Source organism: Balearica regulorum, chromosome 4 (assembly GCF_011004875.1).
Source record: "Balearica regulorum gibbericeps isolate bBalReg1 chromosome 4, bBalReg1.pri, whole genome shotgun sequence".
NCBI lineage: Eukaryota > Metazoa > Chordata > Aves > Gruiformes > Gruidae > Balearica > Balearica regulorum.
This window is the reverse complement of record NC_046187.1, coordinates 44156758-44180620: the sequence shown is the minus strand read 5'-3', so window position 1 is coordinate 44180620 and position 23863 is coordinate 44156758.

Here is a 23863-nt window from a genome sequence, read left to right as displayed (position 1 = left end):
TGGTTTGATCCTGGATATAGTAGCTAAGCTGAGTGAATCCTGCCCAGCATCCTGTCCCTATTCCTTCAAGGATCATTCTGTGAAAAATCCTTCAGAACCCCAATTGTATAATGGCAGCAGATTTCTACCCCTGCTTCCTGCTTGTTTGCTTTAGTTTTTTTATCACAGCAGTGTTTCAGTGATTTTTTTTTTTTTTTTCCTTTTCCCTTTCCTTTTATTTTTTTTCTCCCCCACCCCCCACCCCCCCCCCCGGAAGGGAACAGAGTGTCTCTCATAATTTCACTATTAATAGTGAGGTAAAGAAGGTATAATAGTGATGCTATAAGCTATGATGCCTTAGTTCTTTCCTCCCTCCAAACTCATGCACCTCTGGATATAGGTTCTCTCTCTGGTTAAATGAAAACCTGTGAAAATTCCTTGTTAAAATACTATTAGCCCGTAATTTGAATAGGTACTAGGAACAGTTGCTTTATGACTAAAATGAGGATAGCTGATTTAAGAAGAGGTAGTACAGTATTGTGATCAATGGTTATGTGTAACCACAAACTGAGAAAAAGTATTCACCGTTGCAAGCTAAACCAGATTGATTTATCTTTCTTTTTAAAACACAGCCTAATTAAACCAAGAGTGTACAAGGTAGTCAAGGCTTATAGCAGAATACCCAAAACATCTGAGGTGATAAAAAAGGAAACACGAGGCAGCCAAAGCTATCAGGTTATATTAGGTAGCCAGAAGGAAGAGTAGAAGGCCAGGGAGTATTTGCAGGGATGGTAGTGACCTGTGTGCTGAGGAGCCTGAGAAGTGCAAGAATGTAAACTGCTTGACTTTCAGAAGCCAAGGTAATGACAAACCCTGTGAAACTTGGGGCAGAAAATCCAAACAGAGAAATGCCAGGCTGAAAATGCAGTATTGGATTAGCATCTCTGAGAATACAATTTGAAGCTAAGCATGAAGGGAGAGTGAAGTGGCAGTTGTCTGAGCTGAATGAAATGCAAATACTAGTCATAACATAAAAAACATTTGATTTTACATTTTATTCAGTCTTTAAAATCATAATTGTTAGTAGAGGGAACATGAACACTCATTTCCCTGGAATTAGGAAAAACATATGTGACTACACTTGGCAGTAATACAAAATTAGTTTGAGTTTTTAGATCCCTATACAGACTTTTAACAAGACCATTGAAAATGAATGAGCAGAATTATAAATAACAACTTCCTTTCCTCCTCACAGTACTTTTGGCCTGAGAAGAAATTAACTGGGCTGCCATCACCCTAATATCTACCACCATATTACAGAAAACCACTTTCACTAGTAAAACCTTCAAAAGTCTGTTCAGACTGCCTTTAACATCACAGCAGCACGAAGAAGTATTGACATGGATGACAAAATGATCTCACATGATTCTGAAGAGAAGCCCATTTAAAAAAGTAAAAATAAATTTCAAATACAGAAAATAATTTTGGTTTTGATCTCTTCCTCTCTGCTTCTTTGTCATTTTCATTTAATTCTATGTTTTATATATCCTCTGTTTTTCCTTCCTCTACTCTTTTTATGCTTTCTTCTCGGGATTTCTTAAGTCAATATGAATCTGACAACTTCTGTGCTTCAGTTAACCTTTTGAACCTACGATGCTTGTATGGATTTGAAATCAAATCAGATGAATTTATCTACCTGTACTTACTAGTAGCCCAGATAAAAGTCTTTTAAAAAGTATCTGTTTATCAGCTGCTGACTGCAATAGTTCTGCACCTTCAGGGAGAATTTGGCAGAGTTTACTCTGAGCTTGACCTTGTATAAGCTTGCTTAAAAAGTGGAAGACAAATTACTTAAGGATAATCTCACAATATGAGCAGAAGGCCAAATCAACAGCAAATATAAATTGGCATACTTCCAATGACTTCAGTGAAGCTATACCATTTTATACTAAGGACTGACCCAGAGCTGTAACATGGTTACCTACCTATCACCATGGTGTCATGCTGTGCAGGTCATGAACTACCTCTCCTTTCTCATGAGAACAGTTCCACTGAAATAATTAATAGCCTCATGAAGAGGGCAATATATTTGTTTCTTCTATGATGAATTCACAGAAAGTTTTTGTGATACACAAGGGTTTTATTTATTGTGTAAAATATAAATATATGCAGTCTGTGCATTTGTATCAGCAAATTACCAGGTAATGCTTGTTTGAATTACTTAGAATCATGCAGATGCCACTTTGCTAAAGCTTTTAAACAGCTTGCCTACACTTAGTAGGAGTTACAGAGTCGCTTTAATATAAAGGAATGTACACCAAAGAAGTGAAAGGGTCAGCGCTGCTATACTTTTACAATGGAAGTGAAATCCATAAGCAAGCCTTTGTATCATATAACTAGAGAAAGTAAAACACACCAAAAAAATCCCAACAAACCCACCTTTGAATGAAGCTCACTGCATAACACAGAATGGTCTTGGGGTGAATCCTACCTGAAAACACAGCCCAAACAAATGAGATATTGACTACATCTGCCCAGCTCTAACTGAGCTTAATAACCACCTAAAAAACAAAGAAGGAATAGATTAATTTTGTTATACTACTGCTGTTAAAGCCCAACTTTTTATAACAAAAGTAATAAGTAAGAGACTAGCCCTCCTTATTAGACCAGAGAAGGTGGAGAACACATAAGTGCTCCTCCAACAGTTTGCAAAAGGTTGGGCCCAAAATGGAGCCAAGACCCATTGAAGCCAGGCCACCAAATGGGGCCTGATCTCCATAGCGGTGGGACTGGCTGGAGTGGGGGTCCCAGTCGCAGTCCCCTGACTGAGTGCCCGTCTGAGCTGGTGTGGAGTGGCAGGGACCTTGTTCCCTGCAAAAGCGTGGTGTGTGTCGCAGATTAGAAATCATAGAGTAGCAATTGCAGTCGCCCACTGAGCCCATCCTGCTTAGCGAGTGGGCTGGAGGCAGTATGTCCCTGAGTGGTGTGGTTCTGTTCTTACCACCGCCCCACCTCAGTTCCCCTGCAACAAGAAAAATATTGATGCTGTCACCATGGTAATTAGCTATACCTGAACTATTCCCACATGAGTTTTCAAACAAAAAAAAAGCCTTACTTCTCATTTGCTGGTATGGAAGAATGCATAACAAGCAATTTGTGGTAAAGATATTGTTAGTAGAGTAAGGAGCCACAGTACTCATTGCCTCTTGCTGTCACTATCTTTTGGGAGCCCTGCTTTTCAGGATGCCCAGTAGATACAAGTTGAGTTCTGCTGTCTCCAGCTTCTCGATTCTTATTTTTCTGATTTCTTTGTATTGTTGAATGATTTATTTCCAGCTGGCGCAACAAATTCTTTTTCTTCCAGGGTTGTTGTCATAAATTTCTTGCTGCACATTTGCTTGTTTGATTGGTGACATGTAGCAATATTTATTCTACATTCTGGTACTTCCATTTGTCCCCTAACTTCTTCTTACTCCCTTTCAAATCTGAAGTGTATTGAACTTTTGCTCACTGTACGTCATATGCCAGAGAGGGCGGATGACAATTTTGTAAGGTTGAGCATGGAGGCTGGCACTGTGAGGGCATGTAGGCTGGTGGACAAACATAATTTTCTTGTGAATGCATTGCATATCAATAGCTGTCATACAGGAATTTTTTTCCTATTCTTTATGTGAAGAGTGTCTGACATCAGTCTCCTTTCAGTTTCCATGAATCAAAGAAATATTATTTCCCCCAAAATATAAAATTGAATCCTTAGATATATTTAAAATTAGAGGTATTTAAAATCACCTGCAGATGAGAACATATTATAAAGCTGGCTGATGATCAGCATAAATATTCAGAGGGGAAAAAAAAAGAGTAAAAGCTTTGTTTGTGCCTTTTGAGTGATAAATCAAGCACAGAGATTTAAGAAATAACTATTAACTTTATGCACTGGGCTCTTGGTTTTTGTTTTCCATCTCACCAAGACTCTTCATGACTAGTGATACAACATAACTCTGAAGAATGAACAAAAAATCTCTATTTAAGTCTTAGAAAGAGTGATAACAGAGAGGATACATCAGCCAGAAAAGGAGCGATTTGGGGAAGCATGTCCAAGAAAACAGAGCAAAAATGGAGATTTCTTGCTGTCCAATGGCAGCTAGGCAGGTATATTCTGATATACATGGTATGAAGTCTTCATGATGAGGATAGAGACGGGATGTGTGACAAGATCTTCCTGATAGAAATAAAGGGAAAACCCTAGTAATATCACAATTAGCTGCTTTTAGACAACACCCAAATAGTTATATGAAATATGGAAACATCCCCCCCCCCAAAACCAAACCAAAACCAAACCCCAAAACAACAGCAACAACAAAAACCTCACATCATCTTCTAAATTGTAGCTTTCAATAAATCTTACTAAAAATGAAAGTCAGTTTTAGGATCGGAACTCTTTTGTCAGTTTTAATTAGATTGCAAGTCCCTTGGAGACTCCATACCTTGCCAAGACCCGTATTTCTAGGCCTAGATCCTGCAAGCATATGGATGTTCACCTTCACATGACTATTACTGTGATATTCAATGAATGTCATGGATGATTCTTTATGCAAATTATGCAGTGAACTAATTTGCACAGCTGCAAATCATTTTATATAACTTCCGTTTATGGTCTGCCTCAAGCAGAGTCAAGGGTAGCACCGAGAATATTAAAACCTGTGTATGAGGTTCCTATGCAAGGGTAGTTTTTTTCAGGGGAGGTAAATAGCTTGGGGTTGCTGGAGAATCTCTGAGCTTGCTTGATGCTAGGATGTTTGGGTTAACAAGAACACTATATATCTGGATACGTGCTGAAAGTCTTGGGTATTTCCTGAATCTCCCGTTCTGACAAAAGGGGAATCTCTGCTTATGAAATAGGTGGTGGTAGGAAAGATCCAGAGGCTCTTGGATCAGTGATAGCTGAAAAAGGGCTGGAGTCTATCTGAGAGCAGTTGAGTTTTTGGATGTGCCTGTGAAAGAGGGAGAAAAAGTGCAGAGGTGCTTTCCAGCTGGTTGCAGTTTGCGCTGGGGTGCTTATCTGGAAGGTACCTGGGCTCTTTTTAGGTTGATGTGAGTCAGGCAAGAGAAGGAACAGTGAAAGACAACTTGGGGCCAGAACTGAGCACACGCAATGTCCGTGGTCCCTTGCTCAGTTCTCCTACAGCAGCTGCTGGTCTCATTCAAGCCATATTCTCTGCCTTCCTGTTGAGGCTCTATTGAAAACACATTCAGGAAAACCTGCTCATTTTTTTTGGCCAGCAGGCAGAAAGTGGCTTTATACTCTAAAAAGACAAAGAAAATTCCTTCTTCTTCCCCTATTTTGCCTGGATGCATAATGGAATGCATGGATACAGAAGGAGGATATCAAATACAGTTCGATAGCTGGCCTTATGAAGTATTAATGTGTTTAGCTAAGCACACACAATTCTGTTTCTGGAGTGATGCTTAGGTTCTGCTCAAGCTGGAACTATCTTTATAGTGACTAATGCAGTGGGGTCTTCAGCCCAATTTTACTCGCAGACACTAACATAATACAAATAATAAATATTACTGCTAATATTCCACTCTGTGGCACAAGAGTTATATAATGACATACATAAATTTCCTTTCAAGTGTGCAGATTTAAAAAGTATGTTCAACACGTGATCCAACCATTGAACATTTAAAAATATAAGAGAGATATTAAGCTACTATAATTTAAATGCTAAAATGTTATAAAATCATTTAAATTCAGAACAATTTCATTTGACACCATTCAGATCTGGAGCAGAATATATCTTGCCGTTCTTAAGTGAAACCATTTGCAATTAGAATAGGCTGAAAAAGAGATGACTTGCTATGTTTAGATATAAGAAAGAAAAGTATTTGATTGTAGCAGGTTTACATAGTTCTGACAACCAATCCGCTGAGTTGTAGTTCCTGTAACGCAGTCGATGTTGGCAAGAGAGTCACAGAAGAGCAGTGGACAGTAAAGCTGGGAGGTGGCAGGATGCGAGACTGGGAAGGCAGCAGGCATGAAAGGCACAGGGTAAAGCTAGAATGATTGAGAACGGTTTCCGATTTTTCATGTTTGGCTTCCCACATCAAGCTTGCCTACTAATATGTGGTACTAGACTTGTGATGCAAAGTATGTGATAGAAATAGACGAGGAGAGAAGCAGAGATGTGAAGGCTTTGGTATTGGAGGGAGTGCAGGAGTGAAAGTCTGGAGAGAAAGAACTTCTCATACCCTTTGCGTAACCCTGAAAGGCATAGAAAGAAACTTTCTTTGGTGTTAAGACCATAAAGTCAAATAATGTGGGATTAACTGCAGCTCTTCTTGGACCAAAAATAATTTCCTTTGGAAAAAAAAAAAAGTTCAACAAAACCTATGTAAAATTCTTCTATTTAGAATTTCAGAAAGAGATGGTTTTCTTATGTACCTTAAATATATTTGTCATAGAGAACTGTGTCCTTGATTGTGGGAGTTCATATGCCACTATAATGTAAAGTAATAGAAAATCATCGTGAACTTACTCATACTTTTATTGCGTTTCTTCTGTCACATGGAAGTCAGTGAAAGGTAATGAAGTCAGGATGGTGGAAGTTAGCAAACAGAATCAGAGGTTATACCGTTCCAGGTGTTTTAAGTGCTACTCATGCCTGAAAGAGAAAAAAGCTCCTGCCATTTGAAGCTGGATGTTGTTAGGCTTCACTGATTCTTTACTATTCCTTGCAAAGCTGCAGCCGAATGAAAATTGGGAATACAACATGTTTTGTGATTACAATGATGCCAATTATTTTTGTCCTTTTTTATTTGGGGGACTGGGTTGGGGAGAGGGGTCGTTTGTTTTTTGGGTTTTTTTCCTTCTTTTGTTATGAAGAAATTTTCTTCTGCATATATGTTTGTCAGATTTATTACTGTCTCCTTCTGCTTCATATTACAGCAAACAGATTTTTCCAAACAAAGTATACTTTTAATAGTTTTTAAGTTGCATATACTTTTTAAAGAAACTCAGAATTTCTACATCATTTATCTCCAAGATGATTAGGAACTCATTTTCTTCACTAATATCTTCAGGTGATTGTGGTAAAAGACAAACTGGTTTTGGTACTTTGCTACTGGTTTTTGGTACTTTGCTATCAGTAAATTTCCATTTAAATAATCATAGAATCATAGAATGGTTTGGGTTGGAAGGGACCTCAAGGACCATCTAGTTCCAACCCCCCGTCACAGGCAGGGACACCCTCCACTAGACCAGGTTGGCCAAAGCCCCATCTAACCTGGCCTTGAACACTTCCAGGGAGGGGGCAGCCACAGCTGCTCTGGGCAACCTGCTCCAGTGCCTCACCAATAATAAATATAATAAATATATCTATAACATTAAACTGTTCAGAGTAAGAATGTATGGAGGCAAGCTGTGAGGAAGAAACAATGGGTTATTTCTGCAAACATATTTTTACTCATCAGCCAATAAAATTATATAAACTGAGGATAGGTAGCGGTGTGCAAAGGCCCAAAATAAAGCTGTTACGTTACTTTAGGTCCTACTGAAAATCACAGAGCACATGCCATGAAACAAAGAACCTGGCTTTGTCTCAGCACAGGAGAGAACAATTCAAATCCCTTTTTCTGGACGCTGGGTCAGCAGCCAGCGCCTGAGGAAAGAGTGCGGCGAGCCAGCGGCCTGGGAATCGTCAGGCTGCCCTGGGCCCCCTGGCTTGCTTTCCCAGAGCCGTCGCCCTCAGTGCTGAGCTGGGCCCGAGGGGGAGGGAGGGAGGGAGACAGAAGAGGAATTGCTTTGGGATACTGGACCAAGGGAAAAAATAAAGTGATCTTTAGATTGAGGAAACGCCTCCCAGTTTTTGTGCCTTCAGTGTTTAAGGGAACAAAACCCTTTTCACTCTTTGTTCTATGAGGACTTCATCAAAGACATACTTCACTAACAGAATCAATTTTCCCAGCTAAGAAAGACAATCCATTAGATCAAAAATACTCAGTTTCTTGGGACAGGAAGCGATGAAACTGGTGTTAACAGTGAGATCCATTTTTCCAACGCAGCAGATTGTGTGTCCATATTGCTGTCGAATCAATATGCAATAAATAATGGAGATACTCATAGATATAAAAATAGCCAAAAGGAATTGATATAAGACCAAAAGGAAATAAAACAAGACTTAAAACTGAGCCAGGAGACTTCACAAAATGAATTAAAGCAACATCTGGAAACTTCCCAAAAAGAATTGACGATGAACTATTGTTAGAAATGATATCTTTGTCTGAGTGGCAACTACAAAACTCTGCCTAGCCTGAGAAAGTGGAGGGGAACCGTGAACTGTCTGCCTTAGATCAACAGGTTTTCCAGGAGTAGAGTAGACCAGGAAAACTTTGTGTAATTTGAAATTTGCTAACAGAAATGGGCACTCAGGGGTTTGGGCAGTTAAACAATAGCCTTGAGAAGAAAATTAAAGGGACTATAGAGGACAACTGTCTGGGTGAGGGATTGGGCCAGATGAGATGGCGACTGATGCAGAATGTTTGCTGAAGTTTTCCATCTTGTTTTTACTCCAAAATGCCTGGAGGGGAGAGGTCGGATTGGCTCAGCTCAGATAATACAACCCTCCACCCCTGTATCTTTGAGGGGAAACTCCCTGTGAGGCTTATTTGGCACAGTTCAACATCCTAGTCCAAATGAATGGTTGGGGAGATGAACAGATGAACAACATATGGTCAGAGGCACGGAGCAGTTGTGAGAGGCACTGTTTGCTCTGAACCCGCAGGCACGTTTCCGTGTTAGTGGCTGGCTGTCTTGTCTACACCCCCCCCCAATTCCTTCTAAACACAGTTCTTAAGCACATTTGAATAATTTTGGCTAGCAGGAGAAGTAACTAAAAACCTAAAAATACTGGCCATTCGAATTGTTTGCGTGTAGTGAATTGCAGCCAAGCAGCTGTGCTCCGGTCAAAATTTATGGGCCTGATCCAAAGCCCGGTGAAACACCTCTTCTGCCTGCTGCGATGCCCACTTTTCTTCCTCTTTACCAGTTATGAGAGCAGAGCAGGTGTAGAGCCTCACTCCATATTGCTGAACATGGTTAACATTTCTTCAAGCTACAACTGTCTCTCTGCACAGGTGCTGTGCAAATGCTTAATGCTGAGAGCTAACATAAAGGCTCCGCTCTTCCTTCAGCAGTATGCTGTAGTTTAAAGGGTCAATCCCAAAGGGATTAAGAAATTTCTTCCATGAAAAATTGTGTTTCTTTAACCAGTGCTCAGAATGCTTCCAACATATTTTGCTGACCCCAGGATGATGAATGAGGTCATCTTACTTAAGTCTATGTTACTTTACATTATGTTACTGCAGCTCAATAAACACACTTAAAGGAAAATCTCGTTTTCATAATAGAAAAAAATGAAATGCTTTTCTGATATGGCTTGCACCATTTCAGGTCACCCTGTTCTCTCTGCCATTTATTGAACTGCATTAGCATCACCTTCAGAAGAAGCAGGTCACCCTTCCTTTTATGTGAAGATACAAAGTGGTGAAGTGAAAAGGACGGGTGAAGCAAAAGCAAAAATTGCAATTAGTTTAAGTGCTGCTCTTAGAGCATTCCAGTCAAAATTGAGAATTGAAAGGAAGAAATAAGGGGGAGGAGAGAACAGTTCTAATTTAAATGATAAGTTTTTATTTAAATTTCAATGCCTAAGAAAAAGACAAAGAAACTGGGATATGACTAGTGTGAAACTGTCTTATCCAATATACCTTTTTATCTAGAAATGGTCAAAGGTAGGTAGTCTACACGATTGAAATACATACTGAAATTTGTTCTTCCAGAAATATTTAATCTCTCTCCTTAAATGGAAACTATTAATTAATGACACTGTGATTGTTTTCATCAGGGAGTTTTTCTGTAATAAAAAATGGCAGGATTATGCCCTGTATGCTGCTTTTCCTGTTGACGAGAGTACTAAGGAAGATAACTAATGAGATCCTCGCATCCTTCCTTTATGAATATGCTTATTCTGAGCTGTTCCCCTTAGAAATACCGTTGGTTTTTAAGTCCTCATTTGGGGGGAAAAAAAAATCCCTTTCAGCTGTGTGGATCATACTTTTCCAAGTCTCTGATGGCTGTGTGAATGCATTTCAAGATATAACTTGACCCTTTTAAGAGGGAGTATGTTTGGGAAAGCCATTATGAATGCTTTCTTTCCTTGGGAAAAGATTAATCTTCTTTTTCCTGCTTATACTTTTCCTAATTGTTCATTGCAGTACCTCTACTCTTCTTAAATCTATAACAACATTTGTCTATTTGTCTATTCATACCTGGAATAATGTGTGAATTTTTTTTTTTCATTCAAAGAAAGCATGTATAACAATGATTGATTCATGTGACAAAAGCAGTATACAAATGAAGACCACAGGCAATGCATCTAGGCAAGACAGTGCAGTTCAATCTACAAGCAGCAGATAAATATGTATCTTTACACACAACCGCATTATCATAGCAGATTGATATCATTAGGATGTCTCTAGAAGTGCCCCATTTTTTTCTTCTCTCCTTGCGATTGCTTTTATGACAGGCAGCATTTAAGCAATTCTGTGAGAAATGGATATTTAAGATTTCATCAAACCATTTACATCAAAAAGTCCCCCCAAAAGCTGGACTTAAAAAAAAAAAAAAAAAAATTAGCCCCTTTTAGGAGCAAAGAAAATGTATATAGAGATATTTTAGGCTTTTTTTTTTTTTTTTTTTTTGGATGCAGAGGCCTGCTCAACTTCTGTATGGATGGCCAAGAAGTACAGTCTGGGAATTAATCAATAATCATGTTTCCATATCAGGTTGATAATCAAGTATTTACATATATTATTGAAAATTATGAAAGAAAAATGAAAGGGACATTAAAAGAGGAAGAGAACACATTGTATAGTCAGGAGAATAGAAAATGCTTATTTTTACTTAAACTCTTTTATCAGTTCATTTAAGTACTCAGCTGCAGGATTGTGGCATGCATACAATAGCAAGAGGGGTTCTATACAGACAGCCTGCTTGTCCATGTTGAATGAAATGTAGAAATGAAACATGTCAAATATATTAAGACAGAAAGTGGATTTATAATATATGTATATTTTTGACAGATAATTAATAGTATTAAAAATGTGAAGCTGCACTCATCTTTTCTTTGTACTAACCCCACTTTAGCTGAAAGAAGAAACTTTTTTCTCCCTAAACTAGATCACACCTCTTAAAATCACGTAATGGTGCTATCACCTCATGGGGTGGAACGGGGAAGAGGAAAAATGGGACATAACTTGTTCTTTGCCACTATGCATCACTGCAACTTGTTTCCAACCTTGGAAGAGGTGGGCCACTGCATGGCAGCCAGGAGTATATAACTTGTTAGTATCAGATTGAGAGTGCGGTAAGTCAGGCTCTGACTGAGGATCTGACAGGAGGAAGGCATGCTCATTTCCTTCATAAATCCATTTCTTGTCCAGAATACACCTGATGGCTAACCAATATCTGTTTTCTCCCACTGCATGATAACAAAGTTGCCAGCTGGGGGTGCATGGTAGTCCCTTGATTCAGCAGAGATTAGAAGCACAGTTTATTTAACTTAGCTTGCTGCATCTCTCTGACGTTGTACCACCAAACTCTGCAGTACAGGTCCAATTCAAAATTCCATATAGTTCCCCTCACTGCATGTCCACACAGCCTTTTTCCCTTACATGATGCACTCAGGTGGGCGATAGGTTTGTATCTGATATTGCAAAGGAACTGGAGATTATGCACTGTATTGTTGACAAGTAAAATGGTTAAAACCATGGAGTTATAGAGAAAAAAAAAAAAGGAAATAACTGGAAAATATTTTTTTCCCTTCAACAGTAGACACACAAGATTTGAGAACACTAGCTCTAAATAAACCACAAATGCTGGTTATCCATGATTAAGAACTAGATTCTTTATTTACGAACATTACTAAGCAAGCTGCTCCTGAAAAGATACATTAACACTAATTTCATATGCTCTGAATTTTCTCTATGATGTACAAAGATACCTAATGAAAACGTGATGACAACTTTATCTCGCATACAGATAAAGCAAAACTCATTAAGCAATTTTTTTTCTGCTAAATATAAGGAGGATCATGACAGCTTCTTAGAGCTCACAAATCTCAAAAATTGAACTTGATGAATAAAGAAAATTAAAAAATTGTAATTTTTAAATAGCAATATGCCAGAATTTGGTAACAAGGGTGTTGTGGTTTAACCCTAGCTGGTAACTAAGCAGCACACAGCTACTCACTCACCCCTCCCCTCACAAGGGGATGGGGAGGAGAATGGAAAAAGACTTGTGGGTTGAGACAAAGAGAGTTCAATAGGATAACAAAGGAAGGTGATGGTGATGATGATGATAAACAACCAAGTGATGCACAAATGCAATTGCTCACCACATGTGGAAAACAACTCTGATGCCCAGTCTGTTTCCAAGCAGTGATCCCGCCTCCCGGCTCGCTTCCCCGGTTATATCCGAGCATGACATGCTATGGTATGGAACATGCCCTTGGCCAGGCTGGGCCAGCTGTCCTGGCTGTGCTCTCCCAGCTTCTGCTGCACCTGGCAGGGCGTGGGAACATGAAAAGTTCTTGACTTAGTGTAGGGACTACAACTACCTAGCAATAACTAAAAACATCAGTGTGTTATCAACATTATTCTCATTCTAAATCCAAACCACAGCACTAAAAAGAAAATTATCTCAGCCAAAACCAGGACAGGTACGAAATTTTCAGTGTAAAATTTTGTCATATGAGACTTGGTTTTGTGCCCCCTCTAACATCTCAGATTTTTTTTTTCCTTAAAACAGAAAGATTCACACCCACTCTACCTTCCTCTAGTTTGTAGTAAGCCTGTGAAAGCTTCAGCTTTATAGATGCTTAACTGATTAAATAATAGATTTTCTAACTATTGCTATCCTAGAATGAACTTTCAGAGTGCATATAGATGGGCAATATAAGTGGTTAGATGAGGAGTCTATTTTCCTGTACTTAAACTAGAAAGATGTTTTTGAGTTGTTCAAAGCCTACAGGTAAGTTTTTCCCCAACCTAGGTCTGTACTGAGCAGACATCTACAGATGGTATATTCTGTTATAACTTCAGCAGTTCATCTATGGGCCTGAGAAAACAACATGGTTCTAAGACAGACTTTTGAAAAGCAAACTGCTAGATATGGCCAGAGATATAAACATTTCAAAGGAATGGGGACCCCAAAGTACAAATGACACTGCTTTGTTATGTACATGAAGATTTTTGAAGAAAAAAGCTGGGGTGTCAATGTGGGATTTCAGATTTTTTTTTTTTTTTTGAATCTATATAAATATTAGAAATATATGTCAGATTAACCCCTGCATTCTGAATCGAAATAGGATATTCAGCTTTTCCTCCCTTTGTGGGCAGTAATTGTTATTCAGACTGTGTCAGCAACAAAATGTGACCCTACATCTCCCTCAATGATTTCTCCTAACTTTTATTTCTACCAACAGATTATCAAGTAGCTTCTTTGACCATCCTACTTTCCAGACAAAGCCTTATACTATGAAGGTTAATATAGACTTCCACATTTTAGGCAATACAAAAGAAATCCTGAAGAAGTCCAATGGTGAGTATAATTGAACAAACAGAAACTGCCTTTCTCAATCTCGATCATCAGGTTCCGAGTTGATGGATTCTGTTCCTGTTCCAGCTGACATCCTCCTGATGAAGACCCTTTCATTTGAAACAGACACTTGCCTCTCTTTATCTACCTTGTCAAGATTGTTGTTTTCACTTTCACATTCACTGCTATCTGTGTCTAACTTGGCCAAGGATTTACAGAGAATATGTTGTCTATATCACCCCAGCAGATTTTTGTGTTTGCCTCTCTTTGTCTGTTGCTTCTATTAAGTACTGCTACTCCTGAAACAGGCTGTTTATCCTCTATAAAACAGTTAAACTCATTTTTCTCACTGAATTGTTTACAAAACTGCTAGAGGAAAATTGAGACAGGGTTACTTTTTTTTTTTTTTTTCTAAAAAGTCAATTAAAAAGTGTTCAGTAAAATGGAAGACATCTGGGTCCCATTTGAGTTTGATAATAAGGTTCATAAGGTAATAAATATCTGCAAGCTCTCATTACAGATGTAAACATATGTATGCCACAGAAGTCTGAAATAACTCCAGCACATAACCACTGCTATTGTATGTTTAAACACTGATGATATGAATTGATTTATACCAGTCCAATCACCTTAATTACCATTTTTCACTCCAATTAAGTCAATTGTGTTATTACTTTGCTTTCTAGAAAAAAACTTTCAAAATTTATCTTTATTATATAATGCTCTGCCAAACTTCATCTTATTTTGGCACTGCCAAATTTAATCTTGTTTTTTTCACTCAAAGATAAGGTACTAACTGATAGCTCTCTGATAGCTTTGACAGTCATGGTAATCTAACCACACTTAAACCAGATTTTGCTTTATAAATACTTATGAACAGTTATTAATGGAGAGTTCTTTTTAAAGACTGTGCTAAGAATAAGTGTAGGAAGGAGAGAAAAAAATGGAATACAGAAGAAATAATTTATTAATTTTCCCAGTAAAGTTACTTCTTATAATTGTAAATTTGAGATAAGGTTATGATGGACAAACAAACCTGTGGTAGTGCATTTGGTGAGAACATTTATCTTGAGGTTCTGCAACGTACGTATGACTGTCACAGTATAGGATGGAGTCCATTTCAAGATATAACTTGTTTAAGTTTGGCTTCAGAAGATCTTTCAAGAGTACTAAAATGAGTTTGTGTTGTCAGCAGTCTTTTCTCTTATACAGAATATATGTACAGTCCCTGGGTTTAGGGCATACATTTTCAAAACGTATATTTCCAAAGAGGGTTCGTCAATACTGACACCCCAGGCTAATCAAACTGAAGCATCTTCGGTCTTCTAAGGGATTTAATAGCACCTATGGGTTCCTTTGCTTCCAAGGGTACTATGAATGTATCCAAACACTTCTGAAAAAGGTTACTCACAAAAAAAGCAGCAGTGTAGTTCTGTCATTAGCATCTGGTTTCTTTCAGCTTATTTTTAAACTATTGTTAAATTATATGCAAAGATTATACTTTTTTTCTATTTTATTTACATGTGTTTTGATCTTAAAATATAGGCTACTGGTTTTTGTAAACTGATATTTTCTGAACTGAAACCACACCTCTTTTTCTAGACAGACACTCATTACATTTACAGTTTTACTATTTTGCTTTTTCATCAAGCACTTAATGGAGCCCTCTTCCTTTCTAGAGGTTTCAACAAACTTCTTGCCAAGTCTTTCACTGTTTTATTTTAGCATATTCAAGAATAGTCTGGAGGAATTTAAACTGTCTCTGGCCATTACTTCTTCAGCTCAAAGTGAAGGCAATTATTTTGCCCCCAAGGACTGTTTTAAGGGTTTCCTACAACCATTACCAGGGAGATCTCTTGATTCTTATTAATTTGCAGGAATTCTTTTCATTCTTATTTCCATGACATATTTGAAAGGTGAATCTTCCAAAAGAAATTTGCTAAGCTGCCATGAGCAGCTTGTGCTTTTTGTAATAGTTTTGTGATGGGGAAGTGATATGACAGAAATCTATTCTTCAGTATATTATACTGTAGGTAAGTTCAACAGAAGAGAAGTCTATTTTGGACTTCATCAGGAAGCAAATATATTTTCTAGTCTGACACTGCTGTCTTTCTAGGCATTTGTCAGGCCTCTTATTAGAAGGTGACTCTGTTCTGAGTTTTTTCATATTCAGTTTTAAGCTCAATTAAAAACTTCCACCCATATGCTGTGGAACAGATCGGGCAGGCTATTGCAACAGGTACCTTACACATTTTGGAGGTGCAGCTCTTGGAGCTGGGGAGGGAGTGGACAGTGTTCAGATTCCTCAGCTGCAGTCATGGACTTTCTATATGGGAGAAACATCCTTCTGCTATCTATATCCAACCATGTGCACCATGTTTCCTCTTCTGAATCTTCTGGGAATATGGCATGTGACTGTACTATATATGCAAATGTGGATTTAGAAACTCAGGAGTGTAATGAATTAGTAAGAACTATCCGAAAATTCAAGAATTGCATATTCACATAGAGGAGAATAATTTCTTTTACTAGAGATATAAATATAGGTTAGTTTCAACACCTAAAACATAAAATAGAAAAGTAAATAACAGCAGATTTTTACCTACCACTGTTAAATATATTTATCAATTTGAATAGTTATAGCAAGGATTTTTAACAAGAAGGGGGAAGAGAGAAGAAAAGGGGAATTATATTTCCCTTTCTCAATATAAACAAAAGGAAAACCCTAGCAGAGTTTATAAACATTTGTCACATTATGCTTCAGTAAGTGAAATCTAAGCTTCTGTGTATGGGCTGCCCACTAGTCTGTATGAGAAAACTGGGTTGAAAATGGAAAAAACAAAACTCATTCAAAATTCAACATATGTTCCAGTATATATTCAACATTTTCTCTTCTTTAGACTCTGGCAATTTCTTCAAGGAAAGACAAAATGTGTGATTTGAAACAGAAGTTAAGAATAGCAGAAGATTTAGAGGAGAAATGAATGAAATCAAAGAAATGAAGGAGACCCTATTCCCCTCATACTCTTTAAGACTGTATGTCATTAAAGAGCCAGTGCCTCCTGCTACAAGATTTTGTGTTCAGGCACTTAAGACTTTGCCAAGCTAACCAGTCAGACTGAAATTTCTCATGCCGAGTGCCTGTTGCAAAGTGAATTTGTTTGGATTTTGCCAGGCAAAGTGGTTTAGCTCTTTCCAAGAATGATATCAGTTAAAAAAAATCTGTTGGCTGGCCCACATTAAAAAAAAAAAAAAAAAAAAAAAAAAAAAAAAAATTAGTGACATTTTCTCTGATGATCTTCAAGTAAACTCATGCTCTGAACTTGAAAATTGGGAAAATATTACATTATGCACCTTTTCTGTCACAGTGAAATCTGTCTGAACTTGTCTATGAGCTATAAGATTAAACAGAAAAGCATCATTTGCAGAGATTTGATAGAGGGGATCTTTCACAGTTCTCTGAGGATTTTTTTTTTTTCCATGCTAAGCTTGCCTCAGCCTGGTGCTAGAAAGGGCACCCAGCTCAGTGCTGAACACCACTGGGTATTCCCTGACTGGGTGAGGAACCTGCATGCTAATAGGGACATGCGACTCCCATGAGGGATGCAGATGCTGGGGTAACTGGAAACAAGCAGGGGTGAGAGGAACTGGGGAACAACTGGAGGAACAGGCAAGACTGAAGGAACAAAGCAATTAGAAGCAAGGGAAGAGATGTACTGAGGCTGCAGAAACAGAAAGGAAAAACTTGTGAACACGGAGATGGGAAAATGTTGGAACAGGGACTGGAAATTCTGGAGAAAGGAGCTGAGGGTCTGCTGGTACTATACATGGGATGAACATTTTGACTGGGGGCCTGGGAATGCATAAGTAGGAAGAGTTGGCATAGTACAAAGAAGCAGAAGTCAGCAACGGCAGTTAGAAAGAGACAAAGTTAGTGATATTGTAATTGGAATAATAGAGCAAAAAGTCTATTTTTATTAGAGCTTACTTTCCTTACGAGACCAGAAGAAAACTGTTTCTGAATCACACCTTTGTTTTTCAGTCAGAACTGTTGTGAAAACCAGTGGCAGAATATCCTGTTTCTTTCTACACGGGATGCTAGTGAAGATCACAGGAGAAGACAACCAATTACTTCTGTCAGCTCAAAAGACAGGCAAGAATGCCTAAAATGAGTTAATCCACATTTCATCTCTGAACGTGGTCAGTAGCAGTTATTTGGAGAGAGTGTAAAAAGCATGGAAAATTACAAAGATTTGGCTGCCATTGCAAAGAGATGGGATGACATTTTACTTTCTAGGAATCTACGGGTTAAGAAAAACCTAAGCTAGAATTTGCAGCTGGGCTCATTATTTTTACTAACTTCTGATAGATTCTGCTGTGCTAAAAGTGAAAGTCATCATCATGCAACAAAGTGATTTTTCATTTCCTGTCTTCTCCCATTTTCTGCGAACCCTATAGCCACATTTATATAAACGTAAACACTCCATGGTACAACAGTTGTAATTTGAACATAACATGATATCTGTACTGGAAAATCAAGTTCTAACAACTGGGCATCCAGATATGTTTTTCTGGCTACCAAATGTCCCTACAACTCATTTCTGCATCTGTAAATTGGACATAATAATACTTCTTTTATTTCAGGGGAGCATTGTGAACATAAATTCGATAATTGAATAATACTTGTGAAGAGTTCTAGTAATACTTTTCTGATTGCAACAGGAAAGTTCCCACAAAAATTAACAAATCTGTCTTCTGACTTTGAATTGGCTCCATTAAATAAAAACTAAAGATAGACACTTCAAAAAGCTAAAGAAACAAAGCAGAGCATGAAATATTATTAAATGGGAGCTATCTATCCTGTGCAGAAAATGAAAGAGGAGTCTTAAAACACAATTACGTAATCAGGAAGCTAAAAAGTGTACAAAAATGAATAAGAGGGGTACTCATGAGCACTTAAGGTTGTATGTAATTTTGGCATTTCCTAACTTCTAAATGCATATCCTTGGAACCCCTAAAATGCTACAGTGTAGTTCATCTGTTTTCACGTGTTGGATTTAACACATAGTGTACCCTGTCTGAGTCATGGTATATGTAGGAAAGACAACAATTTTAAGAAAAATCCTAATGTTTCTGGGAAGCTTTAATAAAGTGTGCCTACCTTATATGACACAAACTCTTTAATTCTTCAAGTCTATACATCACTGAAAACTCAGACATGTGTTTCAATTCAAATACTACAAAAATTCTGAAACTGAGGAGCAGCTTTTTACTGATTGCTTCTGCATCCACACTCAGTTCAGCAATAAGCAATCAGACAAGTTGCTTTTTATCTGTTTCTGTTGTATGAAGTGTGAGAAGAGGTCAGGGAACAATTATTCAGGTTCATTTTAAAGAATTGCCTTCTTTCATCTCAGCATTGTGGTTATAAATTGAATTTGTATTTCCTGTTTATACACAGCTTCCTTGGAAGGTCAGGGCAGGCATATTATATTAACAAGAGCTGTGCAAAAGATTGATTTTTTGGTTTGTTGGCCCAAACAATGAATAAATACATGTAATGGATCAAAGGAAACAAAACAGTTGGTGTTATTGTTGTTTTTTTAACATTTCAAATTAAATTGGAGAAACTATACAAGCAAAATGCAGTTTCAAAATGAAGCATTTTCCACCATTGTAATATTATAAACCCTTAAGAAAGGATATTTTTTTATTTTGGCCTGGAACTGAAATTTATTTTCTATGGAATCCTTTAAAATTTTGATGGAAGTCTTTGTTTCTGTTTTGATGGAAATCTATGTTTCTCATAGCAGCTATACTTTTGTAATAGTTTTATGTATGACTGAGGACACTTCACCTTTATAGATGTACATCTATAAAGTTCAGTATAACTCTACTTATATCTGAATTAATCCAAAACTCATGCTATAAAATATTTCTGTCTTTTTCAACATGCAGTGTATCAGAACCCAATTTTACATAATTTCTTTCAAATACAGTAAGTTCTGAGCTTCTAAGCTCAGCCTTCCTTTAAAAATACGTCACGACAAAAATGTGCTACTCTTTCAAAAGTGAAATACGAGTCATTTTTCGAAATCACATATGTCTCAAACAGCTGCCTTAATGCATATCAAATGTTTGCATAATTCTTTTACTCTTATCAGAGACCAATTATGCAAAATTGCAGGAAAAAGGAAGATTTATTTTTGGAATTGAGAGGATGAGTCACATGCAAAATTTGTTGTGATCCTAACTGAGGAGCAGCTCCAAACTGTACAGATTGCAGTATATAAAATACTCCTCTTAAAAGGACTTATGTATAAAACCGGAAAGTATGAAAAATATAGCTTTTCTAATTCTTGATTTTGCAGTTATATTGATTTTGAAATTTCTGTTGATTTAAAAACATTTCCTAACTGACTGAAAAAAAGTGTCAGAGTGATACTTTCCTTGCTGGTGTATATTTCAGAAGGTAATAAAATCTCATCTACAATTTCAGCAAATAATCCATATTTTGTCAATGTTCTTCTGGATCTATATTTTTATAAAAGTTGCCAGGAATGAAAACATATTGTTGAAAATAAGTTTATCACTGAACTCTCATAGGTAGTCATTGGATATAGTATAGTGATTTTTTTATTTCTTAATATGTCATTAAGAAGAAAGTATAAATAATCAGTTTTATAAACAGAAATGCACTTTTAAGCCATTATCAAGCAAAACTATTCATGAAGCAGTTGGCACTAAAATACTTTGAATGTCAATATCTCTAAAGGGTAAGGCCAAATTCAGACTAAAAATCTGAATTTAACAGAATTGTTATGAAAACCAAAGAATATTTGAATTTTCTGAAGGAATGGAGTGAATTATAAAGGTGTTCATGAAGGTTAGTTTAGAGGTGAATTGTAGAAAAAAGAGGTTTAACACGATAGAGGGGAAAAAAGGGCTAATTGTTAGTACTTTGTCCATACATTTGAACATATTTTGGCTTCCTGTGTAATTTAAATGATCATAGGATGACCATTTTCAGATTTATCACTTAGTTATATTATTTTGAAATTTCTGTGAAACCCAAAACCAGGTTTTTTTGGGGTTTAGGTGGCAAGGTTTTGGTAGCGAGGGAGAGCTGCAGTGGTGACCCCTGTGAGAAAAGGCCAGGGGCTGCCCGTGCTGGACACAGCCCATTCCAGCCAGCTCCAAAAGCACCCACTGCAGGGCACACAGTGGTGGTGCCTGTGTGACAGGGTATTTAAGAAAGGGTAAAAAACACCGGGCAGCAGCTGTGTGAGAGAGAGAAAAATGTGAGAAAAACAACTCTGCAGAAATCAAGGTCAGTGAAGAAGGAAGGGGAGGACGTGCTCTGGGAGCCAGAGCAGGGATTCCCTTGCAGCTTGGGGAGAAGATCATGGAGAAGCAGATTGTTCCCCTGCAGCCCATGGATGACCCCAGTGAAGCAGATATCCACACTGCAGCCCATGGAGGACCCCATGATGGAACAGGCGGATGTGCCCTGAAGGAAGCTGCAGCCCATGGAGCACCCACACTGGAGCAGGCTCCTGGCAGGAACCGTGGCCTGTAAGGGACCCATGCTGGAGCAGTCTGTTCCTGATGGACTGTACCCTGTGGAAAGGACCCACATTGGAGCATTTCTTGAAGAACTGCAACCCACAGGAAGGACCTATAATGGAACAGTTCATGAAAGACTATATCCCGTGGGAGATACTGCATGCTGGAGCAGCAGCAAAGTGTGAGAAGGAAGCAGCAGAGCCAAAGTGTTATGAACTGACCACAAACCCCAACTCCCTATCCTCCCTGAGCTACCTGGGGAGAAGGTCAGGAATGAAGAAATGAATTTGAACTTAGGAAGAAGGGAGAGGTTGGGGGAAGGTGTTTTCAGTTTTGTCTTTGTTGCTCACCATCCTACTCTATTTTTAATTGGCAATAAATTAAATTCATTTTCTCCAAATCAAGTCTGTTTTGCCTGTGATAGTAACTGGTAAGCAACGTCCCTGTCTTTATCTCGACCCAAAAGTTTTTTCAGTCTGTCCTAGAGGGGATGGAGGTGATGAGAGAGCAACTGGATGGGTGTCCAGTCAGCCATGGTCAACCCACCACAATAGTTTAAAACCGTAAACATCCCTTTAAGTCATGTTTTACGGTAACATCAACTGAATTATTCAAACAAACAATCAATCAAACAAAAAACAACCAACAAAAGTCAACCATCAAAAAAGACCATGTTGTAGGAAAGATGACTGTATGAATATTTGTAGGACTTACATTTTCTTAAAATGTAGGATACATTTTATTGTAAGTGTACAGATATAGTCAGCAGAAACATCACTGAGGAAGGCACATCTTAGAGACTAGTACTCCCACATGCATAAGAAGTAAGTTCAGCGTACCTATGTGCTCTTTCCCCTACCTTCACTTGCAGTTTGTAAATGTTAAGGAGACGGGGGTGAAATATGTCGCAGAAGTGACTACAGCATTTACTTATGATGGGAAATAATAATGTAAAGGGCAGTAGCCAGAATGTGGAGTCCATGATCTTCATGTCATCAATATTGTATTATACACAAGAGATTGTTCTGCATGAATTACAGGTTCCTCTGCAGAGCTGTGGAAATCCTTTGCTGAAAAGAAATCTTATTACTGTTCTTACAAATGACTACCAGCAACCTCAGAGAATATAGAGCTTATGACCAACAGGAACATCACTTGGAGCAGCAAAAAGGTACAATTATGCATAAACTTCTCTAGCAGGAAACTCAACAACTTTTGGTATGACAAACTAAAAGACAAGGACTTCTACAGAAGCTACAGAAAGTAGATCAACAACAAAGTGATCCAATCAAATGCCTTGTTGCAAAGGATCCCTGAAATAATATTACCAGTTCTCCATATTTGTAGTGAAACACTTCCATTTCTCCTGGACGTTTGCGTCAAGACCAAGGAGCTTCCAGGTTGATCACCGCACACGAACACGGTTGCTCAGGAAGTTCAACCATTCAAGCCAAAGCACTCGGAGCAAGCCGTGTCCTCCGTTGGAGACAGCAGTACAGCAGGAGCCTGAGCAGCAAGCGGAGCAGTGTTTGTGTTCCTTTTAGTGACATTGGATCGATTTTCTGGCTTTTAAAATTGCATCCTTAAGAAAGTTTCCGTATACTGTTGCTACATTAAAGCCTGAGCTTAATGATTAATCATCTCCTGCTGCTGAAAACTGTTTTCAACATGAATGCATATAAAAACAAGCAGGCTGTATCACTAAAGATCAGCAAAGTTATGCTAAATCTGTTTAGTAACCAGGTACTTTAATTATCTGCGAAGACATATAAAATTAACACTAAAATGGCAAAAGTCATTACTAAACATGTGAGCTTCAGACTGTTACTGAAAACTGATGACACTCTATTACTGAGCATTTAAAAGTTAACCTTGCAAGATTTACTACTACATCGGAGTAGGATATCAGAATGAAAATACTGCTGTTAATGAATCAGACAATGACTAAATAGTCTGTCTCTCTAGATCAAAGCCATCTTTTAACAACATAATCTGAACTCCTTGGTCTTCAACCTGGACTCATTACTCAAGGAAAAGGAAATGAAGTTAATAAAAAAATTACCTGGGTAAGGATTCTACCAGTCATTTCTATGGTGTTGCTTAGAAAAATAACATTAATGTAAAGGTCAAAGACATCATAGCATCTCTCTTACAAGCAGGTAAATAATCATGACGTCTAGGAATTAAATAGATTCTTTCATATGTATTTATTCCTCTCCCTTATGCTTCAGAACCCCTTTTCTAGGGTAAGTTCACTGATTCCACTGTGTTATGTAGCACTGAAAAGGTCGTGTAGCCTTATGCAACAGTTGTCAATATAGTATAAAAACAAACACCACAGCATTAGTATTGCTTCCCGTATATGTTTCTAAGCCAGGTTGCTTTTGAATAACTTCCATGAGTATTTCAGAAAGTCAAGGACCTTTCTGACTTCTTTTGTCCGTTCTAGTAAGTTTTAAACAAAACTTCTTTCAGAGTGATTGACACAGGAACAGGTTTTTCAGCACTATTTTTTTAGAACATGTATGTAACGTGTTCAGTCCTGACAAGAAAAAAACTCACAAACCTTCAACTATCCTTCAGAACAAGCATAAGTAAAACTTGAAAATTTAGTTAAGATTATGGGAAGGAACTCATTTCCAATATTTCTTAAACTATTTCAGTGAG